The 12,188-nt window shown below is 41.0% G+C and overlaps 1 protein-coding gene across 5 annotated transcripts in view; it reads left to right on the top strand.

The window, feature by feature from the left end:
- LOC1274821 (mucin-5AC) overlaps positions 1-12,188 on the top strand; it is a 77,038-nt gene that overhangs the window by 43,851 nt on the left and 20,999 nt on the right. The window lies entirely within an intron of this gene.

Raw genomic sequence — 12,188 nt, 5'->3', positions numbered from 1 at the left:
ATTCTTACCGTTCGTTCCGTTTTTAATTGCGCCTTTCGATTCGAGCCCTTATTGAGCGAATGATGCCGATGTCTGAAGCTGGTAGACATTTGTAGAATTGCTGTAAATTACAGTAAGTTATCTTATTTATGCGCTAAGTACACGCAAGTAGACACTGATCAGCTGCTTGTAAACATCTTTAAAGGAAATGAATCGAAAATGAATTCTTTTGAAACCGTGACACCATCCGATTGAATCACAAATGAACACACGTCACGAGAGAGGGTGGCTCGGTTTGGTCGAAGGGTTCAAAAAGTTTACCACTTCACATTTATCACTGTCATTCATTAGGCACACGGCTCACGTGTAACCTTCTTCGAAATGCGAACATTTATGGATGTGTTTTTTATTATCTCTCTCTCTCTCTCTCTCTCTCTCTCTCTCTCTCTTTCTTATTCTCTCTCTCTCTCTTTCTTACTCTCTCTCTCTCTCTATGTTTCGTTTCGCTCTTAGTGTTTCGTTGCGGTTTGCATATGGAAACCAATACACCACTTACAAACGCCATGGCGTTTGTCTGTCGGTGGTCGATTGAAATTTCACAGCTTTTACGATATGGTCCGACTGTCGTAAGGTGTGCTGCTCGTTTGTATTTTATGTCATTCTGTTCAAAGGTAGTGCATTATTATGGCTTACATGTATTGGTATATTTCCTGAAGAAAAAAAAACAGAAAAAACAAAATCGACAAGTTGAAGCTAAATGGACGGACGCAACCTCAAACCACAATAACCCTCACTATCGAACAAAAAGCCTACGCTAAAGTTGTTCGGCATACACTAATATTACGAATAAGACCGCACAGAAAGCAAAAAAAAAAGCAAAAAAACGCATACTTCCCTTGCTAATAGTGCCATAAAATTAGAGGTCGTCCTGACTCGTCGGCAGCATTAGGTATTCCACACTCGCCCAACCGCTGTGCAGTGCCTTCCCGCGAGCTACTACACGGAGAACATATTGGGACGAATAAATAATTTATATTGCAAAAGTGTGCTACTCGTTAGCGGTGACAGTTATTCTCGGTGCTCGGTCCTCGAATTGGACGATAAAACGAGGCAACAACGATGACGCAAATATCTGTTGACGATACAAACCGCACCTCGGTCGGCCAATTTCCGAAGGTCGTATGAGATTTGAATGACAAAATCTGTTGTCTACTGTCCCGCGTAGGGGTGTGCGCAGGGTATAGTGTGGCCGTTAATTGAAATACAGAAAAAGTATCAAAGCAATATGATTATACGTGGTACATCGATTTTCTCAACGGCGAGATTTAAACAATAGATCGTTAGATTTGAAGGCACCTATAAAGCAATCTCGTAGTGTGTTTATCCATAAATTGTTCAAGAGATAAGCGAAATAGTTTTTAAATCATACAGAGCTTCTTTATTATGAATCATTCTAACCGTGGAGTTTATTAAACTGTCCCCAGACTGTCTCTTAGTCGCGAATCACGAAATTTAGTCGAAATCTACGGCATATTTTTGGCTGTTTTTTGTGTTGTATACCCACCTTCATGGTAGGCAATTTAAGAGTCACATGGTTGGCAAAAAGTAGACTCTTCGTAGAAATACCTTTTCGAGTTTTGAGCTGGTATCAAGCACCGTACGGCACCAAAAATACCAGTTGAAGGTGCAAATTTCTTAGAAATATACCCTTATTAGATGATTATTTGAAAATCTCTTCATGTTTGTACCCAAACTGTGTTTCTAGTCATCTTTTTATGTTGGCAAAACAAATCAATACTTTTGGGTTAAAATTGACCATTAGCTCGGAGTAATAAAAAAGGAATGCTCTATTACAACTATTTGTAATTGTTTGAATATTAGAGTACATGAAATATTACACCTATTTATAGTATACATGAAAGTTTCGAAAAATATCAGTTTTACACTTTAGTTTACTTCCTTTGTATCATTAAATGACATCCCGACAATCGATTAATGATTTCATTTGAAAATTGCATATTTTTTTTTATAACTGCAGCATAATTTCTTTTTCTAAAGGCAGAACATTATTATCGCAAAACCGTCCAGCACGGTTTACGGCGCGTGTTCCACCGTAAAGCATAATCATTCTAAGCCACGAGGCCGCCGCACGGCGCCGTCGGTCGCGAAATATTGTGCGTGCAGCACGAGGCGTTCCGTGCCATGCGAGATTTCGTGACTTATCGAATGCGTGTTCCAGCCATCGCGATGCCGGACGGATTGTCGAACATCGTCATCGTCCATCTTCGTCGCGGGATGTTTTTACTTTGTGCAAAGACCTCCGTGTGCTTCACGTGCTTTGCGCTGGAAAAACGTGATTTTTACACCCACAAAAGTGGGGAGGGAGTCCCCAACCGTAGCGAGGTATCTTGCAAGGGGAATTCTGTCCCGGCGCAAGCCCATCCCAGGTGCCCCTTCCGCTGTAACAGGTGACTTACGAGGATTGCGGAGCAGTTTTGCATGCTTCCGAGCGCATGCGGGAAAGATGCTAGCTGGTTTTAATTAACCCCTAGAAACACCCTACGGGTGACTGCAGCCGGTTTGCGGTAGATGGCGGTTCGGCCGTTTGTGAGTAGGCCTGGCGTTCACCCGGTCTAAAGTCTAAAGATGAGTGTGCACGTTCACCTGAAAGTTCAAACCCACCACCGTCACGGGTTTGATCTGTTTCTGGTTCGCCGTTCATCACCGCCGTTCATCGTCATCATCACCATCATCATGATCAGCTGCATGATCCGGGCGGGGAATGGTTGGGAAACAATTATCCCGACCTGATCGCTCCCTGCCCTATGATAATGTCTCCCGAGATTCCACCGCTTTCCGACTGTACATCACCCTCCCTCTAATGCGTATCTTGAACACATTTGCTTGAATCAGCCGATTGGAGTTCAAAGTTCGCGAAACCGATCTTGCCCGGCTGGACAGGGTGACGACATGTTTCGTATAAAGTGTCTCGCCGGATCGACTCACGTTCCTACTCGCACGACCGGGGAGACATGCGATGGTTGTTAGCCCAAGAAATCTCATCTGGTAAGACGATTTTAATGTTTCCCACCATTACCGAGGACAATCAATTTGCGGTGATGAATTTCATTCGGAAGAGCCACACACTACCGTCAAAGTACTTTTGCTGATGTGGTAATAATTCGATAAACTGTGCAATTTCTCTCGCATCATGCACTGGCGAGTGCAGGATGTTGTGCATTGCTGTAGCAGTTTTGCCGGCACTTTTACGCTTCAGCTGTCGTTGCAGCTTTGTTGCACCGTAAAATATGCTGAAATATGCAATATAATGTCTCGCTCGTGTTCAAACTCAAACCATAACAAACGCATTCCTTGAATTTCGTTTGCCGGAAATGTTTATCGCTAGCCTGTGGGTGTTGTTGGTGTGGTTTGGAATCTGAATCTGAGTTAAAGTTGTGTACATGCTGAACCGGTTCGAGTTAATGTAAACATACTGTTCGAATTTATAATTGACCGTTTGTAAAGAGATCCATTTAATGCGCCGTTTTGCATATGAAGTATGAAATATCGACTACTGGAATGTATTCCACTTTTTATTGCTTTAAAACTGAACTTAGTGGATCAACAATTGTTAGATATAGCAAATTATTTTTCAAATTACTTTCTAATTACTTTTCTAATATGTTGTGAATAGAAGAGATGAAATAATAATCAACCTGTGCATTTAAAGGAATGATCTACAAAACTATTTTTACAAATTTACTGCAACATTAATTATGATTCGTTTCATGATTCGAAGTCGTTTATTTATCACTCTCCAACAATAGCGCTATGCTTAACTTTCAGTAGCTACTATTTTTTCAAGGTTTCAATTCATAGTAATCTAGCTCTTTTTCTCGCTCACTGAATTGAAAGCTTCTATCATCACCATCTCAACATAAAACGCTCGCAAAGCGTCTGCTTGTGCAAGTTTTTTCCTGCGTGAGGATTAGTGGTTTTATGGCTCACTACTGCAGTGTGAGATCATTACAAAGAAAAGAAAAAAAAATAGTGGATTTTTGCAGATGATAGCGCCTGTAATGGAGTTTACCTTTTTATGCGCCCTCTGTTCATCGTGCGGTGTAGCGATGCTGCATTTTGGCAACTAACAAAAAAAAAAAACGCACATGTTTGCAATTTTTATGGCGTGAATGCTCTTTATCGACACGCATCGCGTTGCATTTAAAATGTGTGATTGACTGTGCACATTGTGGTTGAGTGCTTCTCTTATCATACTATGGGATTTGGGAGCAGTGTAAGGTTACGTGTCAAGACATGGAGTCTCACGAGGCTCGTAAATTACACCGCTGCCGGATTCAAAATGCAAATGAACTTTGCGATGTTCTCTTTTTGTCTTAGTTACCAACTACCACGGAGGGCTTAAACACAACTTCATGTAAACCGTTGTCATTTCACTTCAAGGAAAGGCAAAGTATCGTACTAGTCCGTTGTATGGATTTTTGGTTAAAAAAGCAATTTCTTATGTTACTTACTAGAATGCACAATATACCATGCTAAAATTGGAATAAACATCACAAGAATAGTTATGAACTTTTCACAGTTCGCTGGGTTTGCATATTCCAGCTGCTTATCTAGTTCCATGCAAACATACAACGATCTATCTCATGATTCGTCGCGATAAGCGATAAGATAATGAATGTAGAATGTTTTATGGCTGGGTAAATGAAATAAACGTGTGTACTTAGCCAAGTGCAATTAGTTGTATGGGGGAAATTTTATTAGGCAAAGTATCCGTGGCAAAAAACAATATCTAAAAAAAAGCTTTACTTGAGGTGCCTGTGTTTATCGGAAAAATATGCTCTCAATTCATGGAACGACATACGATCTGTAACTAATATTATTTTGCAGAAGTGTCCCAAGGCTTCCGGGAAACAATATTGTGTGTCTTGTAAGCTCTGGTGGACTTTCTGCACTGCTTTGGCATGTTCACGAAACGTGGTGAAATTTCACTGCTGTTGTCTCTATTGATCCTGCATGCTGGCATGTTCCGAGAGCCGTGACATCGGTTAGCTGAGTTCCAAGAAATGTTTCATCAGCTTACCAAAATCCAATCAAGCGTTTTTACCCCAGCTCTTCATGGCTCGTTGTTTGACTCGTATTGGTTTCAGTGGCAACCAGTCTTTGTGGCGATTTTGATTCGAGAGTTTTATGCATAAGACACCTAAAGCAATACGGATTGCGACAGCATTCAAAATCCTGAAACGTTTTCTTTACGATTTTCACTTTATAGTATCCCAAAACTAAATAAATATCTCAACAAATATCATTAACATATCAAAAAATAATATGAAATATTGATTCGATGTTAATTTGTTTTGACTGTCTGTGGTTACAAAGTCTGATAGAAACATGTAGTGGAGTCAAAACTGGAATGTTTTGTAAATATTTTCATAAAAAAGATTTAAAATCTTAATCTATTTAACAAAACGTAACATAATATTGTAGTATTTTTACAAATTAAATTGGTGAAATAACAAAAAACGTAGTTATTCTAAATAGATAAAAATTAATAACAGAGTTTTTAAGCACTAGTTTTTAGCAAAATTGCTCGTACAAAGTTAACGAATATCATAGTAATTGAATTTATTTTTGGGTGTCAGTTTGCTTTGCGGCTGCAAACCTTTCCAAAGTTTACGGTCGGATATTTCATATCAAATTAAATTTCCTTCGGCTTGGTTTCGCAAAGCGCATGGATCAGATACAGTGCGATTTTCCACCTCCAGAACTGAGGCAACCTTCCGTTCTTTTCCAGCAGAACAATTTCCGGCGCATAAACAAATATCATCCGGGTGCCGGATGGAAGGATGGGCACGATTTACCGATAAGACATCATCCCATCCAAAGCAGAGGTTGAATCATCACGATACCTGTCGGGAAATTACATCCATTCATCCACGTGTCGTGGGTGGAAGTTGATAAACAGTTAAGCTACTAGTAAATTTCTGTGTCAAAATATGGTACATTATTTGCAATTTGCAGCCAAACCGATAACTCATTTACTTCTCGAACTGGGAGTAGATAGTTATAGAACGATAAAAAAAAATCGTTCTTGTGTATTCTAGGGATGAAAGATGGCATGATTAAATCTGCTCACTGTTTTCTTGTTAGCCTTGTTAGGGAAAGTCTTTTCAGTGAATCATAGCGTGCACAATTTCAATGATAATCAGTATCAATGTAGCAAATCACAAGCGTCACAAGCGCAATCAGCAACATCAAATTTTAACTACATTGTTTGTTTTTGGCTAAACGACTTTATTGGCAAACACATTTCTATCAACTTTTTAAGTATTTCATGTGGTTGTGAGGATACTGTTGGAGAATGAGACACGATCGAATCAAAATGGGCCTTAAAGCTTGTTTGCTCAAATGAAGTGTGTGTACTCTTTTTGACCTTGCTTTGTTATCACATAACACATAGGTTGTTTTGTTGTGAAAAATGTTTCAAATCTACTTGCCCTCGGGAAAGGTTGTTGTCCTGCATGAAAGTTTTAACAATTATCCGATCTTTCGGATGTAGGTTTCTGTAGGTTAGACGATGATTAGGTTTGCACTTGATACCGGCTGCTTTTACAGTGTATTTTGACACATTTAATCTCACAAACAAGGTCTCGAATTTTACTGTTTTGGTCAACGATGGTGATATCTTATTGGCATCATAATGTATTTTGAGATGATTTTGATAGCTAACCGTTGTTTAATATTGGCCAATTCTCACACTATCCAGCATACCTTGGTATTTAATGGCGATCGAATGATTTCCACACCGCAGAAAATGTAGTAACGTGAACGATGTATTACAAAACATTCGACTGTTGGGGAAACTTTCAAGTCCTAAATTTACACACAGCCACCGAACCAGATTTCCTTCGCCTTTGATCGTCTCAAATTAAAGCAAGGTTTTAACTATTTCATCAACCTGTCTTACTTCACTCTCCAGCTACCTCGAGGCTTCTTCATCTGCTTAATCATTGAGAAATGATACACACTTTACACGCTGATAAGAAACTCGATGGTGACACTATCCGGTTTCCTCCTACTACTCTAATAATTGGTAAACAGAATGAATTTAAATGTCAGAAAATGTTTGCCAAGACAACAGGGGAAAGAGTTCACATTTTGGTAAAACCTTGGCGACCAAACCACAACCTTGCTGCAACGATGCATGAGTTTCAACCATTTACACCAAGCTGATGGTAAGATATGCGATGCCATCGAATACTTTCAACACTCTTTTATATAATGAAATTAATCTGTTCATCATTTCAACAGTTCATCTCTAGTTCTGGACTTAATCTGTTGCCCTCGATGTAAAATTGCACAGCTGGCAAAGCGGAGATTAGCTTTCACGCTCTGATTGATTGCTCCATTTGACGTTCACGCTGGCCAGGGTGGATTTTTGGCAATGGCAGCGAAGCAGATTTCCGTACAATAGAATTGTGCGCGCCACTGCTAGGGTGTATGCTTTTAACTTTCGGAAGAAGCCTTCGTGTATCAATGAAGGTTAGCTCCATATTGGGAGCTGCACGCTCGAAAATAGGTGTGCGCAAACGGAACATTGTTTTTCGCTTGGTTTGTCGTTTGCTATGCGAGTTGCTATGTTTGCTGGAACTCGGAGTGTAGCGAACGCTTCAAAACGCGTACGGCTTACATTTAGACGTGGATACGGCTCTTTTGGTAGGGTACGGCAGTAAAGTTATAGATTGTTTTTTAAGCCAAACTGTTTACACTGCTTAAAAATCTACCTTGGGTTGTTGCGTAGTGAGTTTGAACAGCTAAGTGACTGTAGATTTCATACCTTTCATACCTGTTTCCTATGTTTGGGTAGTGCTCTATGGATTTGTGAGTTTCGTGAATAGAATTTGATCATAAAAGGGAATGTCGTGTGTTTCGATTTCAACACATAATATTTCTTTTCGTGTTTCGTGCTATTTTTAAAAGTAAAGTGTACCACTTGTGAAACACGAATAACAAGTCATCCGGTGCGATGCGACTGTGCCAACTAACGTGCACTTACGTTGGCTTCTTTTTATCTTGAAGAAGGTAGTACAGCAAAAAAAAGTACACATTAAACATGTTTATTGTCACCCTACAAAATCGCTCGTTTTGCCCATTAGCGCATCGGTGTTGGCGCCGTTCTCAGGATCGTTCTACTTTATTTTCCTTCACACGGCGTTCAACGCTGTCGCCGGTGGCGGTCGCTGTTGACTCATCCGAAAAAGGTAGATGACCAGTGACACGGATGACACCTGGATAATCAAGATATATAGTTAAAGTCAGTCAAGGTGCTGTGGTCGGTCGTTGTTTACCTCGCGCCGCTCGCGTTCGGGAGGAACGGTCGACCAAAGGTGATGCGCAATTCCTAACGGTTACCGTGGTAAGACACGCTTATATTTCCTGTTTCTTTGTCGTTTGGTTCTCGGGCCACACAGCGTTTGGTGTGCTGTGTCGTAGCAGGTTTTTGCGCGAAACTGCGAACAAACTGCCTTACGTACTGCAAGGCTCAGTAAGTAATTATTGGTTATATCGATTGTGACATTTTTTGTGTACTCAATAAATGATAATATATTGTTTAACGTATTTTTAAGCATGCCTATACAAAGCATCGAATTGTTTGCAGATACCATAAAAAAACAATAAACAAAAGCTCTTCTTCTACCATTCTCTCGGTTAGCATACTATAGTTCTACTTCCGATCATATAAAAACCACCATTATGAAGGCATTTATATCATTCATGTGCATCGGAATGATCGTTCATAGCATCGAGGCATGCTTCGAAACGTGTTATACATTGCTATGTACTGAATGTATGTGCGAACATGCACACCAAACCTCTACTGTAAAGAGCTAAAATAGGAAGACAGTGAACGAGAAGCAGCAAATTTACCATAAATGTGAGTCAAATGATATGCGCATGCCGGCGAACGACGAGCTTATCAGGAAGTTGTAACGCACAGCATGTGCATGCATGCGCACATATGCATCGGCTCGGTGCAATTTTCCGTCTTTTGCATCGCGCACAGCCGCTTCCCGTCGTTGTTGGAAGCGTTGTTTATGTGTTGCTCCCTTCACACAAGATGCAACTCACCCGTTCATGGTCGATTGCACACACACACAAACCTTTGCCGGTGACGTCATCTAGCTTGAGTTAAGTCATCCGCTGTTGTTTTGGGCAGTAGTTGAGATGTGTTTACGCTGTATTCGATACAGGAAATGGAGTTGTAACGAGAATACCACCGCTAAGCTCACTAAATCGTAAACAACATACTTTTGATTCGCTTTTGTACAACATCACAAATTATTCGTGTTTGAAGCGAAAAACGTTTGAAACACGAAAAACATTCTCATTAGTGTAGAAAAAAAATATCACACAAATGTTGTTGGATGTGGATTGTTTTTAAAAAGAAGCTAATTGAAAGGGATTTGCTAGCAGGAAAAAGCATCGTGCAACAAATGACTTTAAGTACTAAGATTGGAAGATAGCAATGGAATGGAGTAGTAGAGACGATTGTTTGTCTTGAAATGTTGTTTCGCATGTTAGAAGTTCGTTTACCCAATGTTTCTTTAGTGCAATAGACTGCATGAGATTGTGTGGAGATTGTTTTGAATACAAAAAGTGTAACGTTTTGTAGTTCTAAGAATGCATATCGGTGATCTAATGTTATTTGTTGAAAGCATATCGATGATCTAATGTTATTTGGTTTTTGATAACGCTAATAGACTAATTAAAGTTAATTATTGTAATTTATGGCAGATTTAGTTTCTCATTTTACGTATTATTAGCATTCAACGAATCGTTCAATGCCTTACAAACTACATAATGTATAGAGTAAATATAACATTTAAACAAAGACCACCTTCAGCTGAATGCTCGGAATCAACCAATAGAGATAATGCTCACCAATATACACATGTACTCAGTCAAAATCAAACAATAAACACCATCTTACTGGAGCACTGTGCTCTCAGTACGAAACAGTGAAGTGCTTTTGCTTCTGTCGATGCTTTGTTTCCTGCCCAACCGTTCTCGGGACTATCGACACTCATCGATTAGAGTATATTTTTGTTAAGAGCTGACGCGAACGTTTGTAACCTTACAATGCAGCACAACGGACCAAGTGCAAGTCAACAAAATAGACACACGAACCCAGCACATGTACACGTTGGATTAAATATCCCACTCCAGTCTATTGGTCTTATCCAAGGCGACCGGTGACGTCAAACGGCGATCGACGACGGTCGCATTATCATCGTTGCTCGTGCGAAACACTCGCCGGGTGTTAGCAGTGTCATTGATTTTCTCCTAAACCCGGTTCCTGCCGGACAGAATGCATGCCTCGCAAGTCATTCTTTTGCAGCAAAAAGAAAGGAACAAAAAGTGCCACCCAAGTGTGCTGAGCTAGAGATAGTAGCACAGTATAGTCTTTACTTTTTTGTGCTCTTCGGGAGAACATCGAATCCTTCCTTGATCGATTGACATTACATGACAATGAAGTGTTGTATTGAACCATCTCTCGTGTGTAGCTCGTTGCAATGCCATCGCACGCGCGTAAATATTTGACCCCACCGTCGACAGAATGTGGCGATGATTGCTTTCCACTCTAAAAACCAAGGCTTCTCCAACGAGTTGTGCCCTGTGCGGAAATAAACAGCATCCATAGCAAACAGTTTACTCCGTGTAACTCCTTTTTGCCATACAACTAGCGGCTTGTTGGCACCGTGTGGCTTCCGGTTGCACGCACGAAAGTCCTTGGTAGTGCAATATTGTAGCTGATTGCTGCGTCTGATAGTACTTGACGGTCGGTTATCCTATTGAGCAGAAAATGGTTGTGTAACGAACTGCAAATTGTTGCTTTCTTCTCATTCGTCATTGTGTGTGTAAAATGTCATTTTTTCCTATTCCTTTTTTATCAGAACTCGGATAACATTACGTTTTCTATCATTGAAACGTCACTAATTTGTCACCTTATCCAAAACAGCTGCCTGCTGAAACCAATTATACCTTAAGTGACCAAATCCGTCGGCAGGATAGCGCACCTTACGTCTAATTAAGTTGTTGTAGCGGTGTGCCTTGGTGTGTGCCGCGGCCAACCCGACCCGGCTTCGGTCGGCCCCATGCGCACGGAGCGGCCCAGTGCAATGTGCGACGGCAGAGATAAATTACGACCTGACCTCGGCCGTGATATTGAACGCCGTTTTGCTAACGAAGTTTACAAACAACCGCCTGTAACTCGTACGAAGGTGGAGGACATCCGTCATCCGTCGGCAGGCGAACTAAAAATAGTGCTCCCAGCGTTGTCGAGGCTTGTCTTGTTCGTACGCTTTCTTTATGTATTTTTTTCTTCTGTTCCTACATGTTGTTTTTCCGATAGAACAAGATCGACCGAATGGATGTAGCACTATTTATCGTCCCTTGTGTTGGATCGAGTAAATTAGAACATCGTCTCCAGCTCTTCCAAGCTTCTGAAAATGACATGTCATGGAGATGTTAAAGGTCTCCCAAGATAAAGAATCGAGATGGTACCTCTTTGTGACGGAAGTGCTAAATTTGCAGCTTAGTGATAGGTACAAAATAGAGAAAAACACGTGCATTAAACGGATCTCTTCCGGCACGGAAAGCTCTCTGCTACATCGGTAGCACCCAACCCGACCAAGCGACGATGGGACACCGCATCCGGTGATGAAACTGTGGCATCTGATAACGCCGAGAATCACGATGGCTACATAGTAACATCCCAACAGTATTGTACCGCCCATGTGGTTGCCACTTTCATCGGATCTTGTTGCGGACCGCTATGGGGACGATGCGAGCTTCCACTGAAGGGTTGCAATTTATGGCTTGTTTACACTGCGCGGCAGTACGCGTCTTGTTGGATGCATCTTGTTCACTCAGACCTCGACCCAGTGGCTGCTGATACTTAGCATACCGTAAACTGTTCTGTAAACACAAACAAGCACCCACATCTCGGGTGCGGTTTGCGGACGGTCTGGCGTGTGAGGGTGGTTCGTGATAAGGGCCTGAAAGTTTCGTAGCGACATTCGACATGGTTTCTTGCCAGTTGGTGGAAAAATTATCGCCTTCAGTTGGAAAACTAATTGAAATAGTTTCATAAGAATGGGACGGGGCAAGGGTTGCGTTTACATGCTACA

The sequence above is a fragment of the Anopheles gambiae genome, chromosome 2 (genome assembly GCF_943734735.2).
Source record: "Anopheles gambiae chromosome 2, idAnoGambNW_F1_1, whole genome shotgun sequence".
Taxonomy (NCBI): domain Eukaryota; kingdom Metazoa; phylum Arthropoda; class Insecta; order Diptera; family Culicidae; genus Anopheles; species Anopheles gambiae.
The sequence above is the reverse complement of the archived record's forward strand: the minus strand, read 5'-3'. Positions and strand labels throughout refer to the sequence as shown.